Raw genomic sequence first — 351 nt, 5'->3', positions numbered from 1 at the left:
TTATAACCGTGGGCTGCCAAAAACTGGCCTATAATGGGGCCAAGCAATGGGGGCACCACACAAGTCCTGTCTCAAACAGGGCTGGACCTGGGGAGGCTGGGCAAAACAGTGCAAACCTTTTGAGAGGAGTATTGCCGAGCTCAGCGGGTAGCATTGCCTCGTGCCATCTGCCCGCAACAGCCACTTTTCCTGCCTCCTCTCAGCCCCTGCTCTGTGCAGCCAAGCTGTTGGCTGCGGCGCCTGCTCCAGTGGGATGGGTTAGTTATACTTCCTGCTCTCGCCAGGTGCTCAAGGATCCTGACCCCATGGTCACCCCGACCCTGGCTTCAGTCACTGCATCACTGTGCGCTG

Source organism: Apaloderma vittatum, unplaced genomic scaffold (assembly GCF_000703405.1).
Source record: "Apaloderma vittatum isolate BGI_N311 unplaced genomic scaffold, ASM70340v1 scaffold6661, whole genome shotgun sequence".
Lineage (NCBI taxonomy): Eukaryota > Metazoa > Chordata > Aves > Trogoniformes > Trogonidae > Apaloderma > Apaloderma vittatum.
This window is presented reverse-complemented; position numbering follows the sequence as displayed.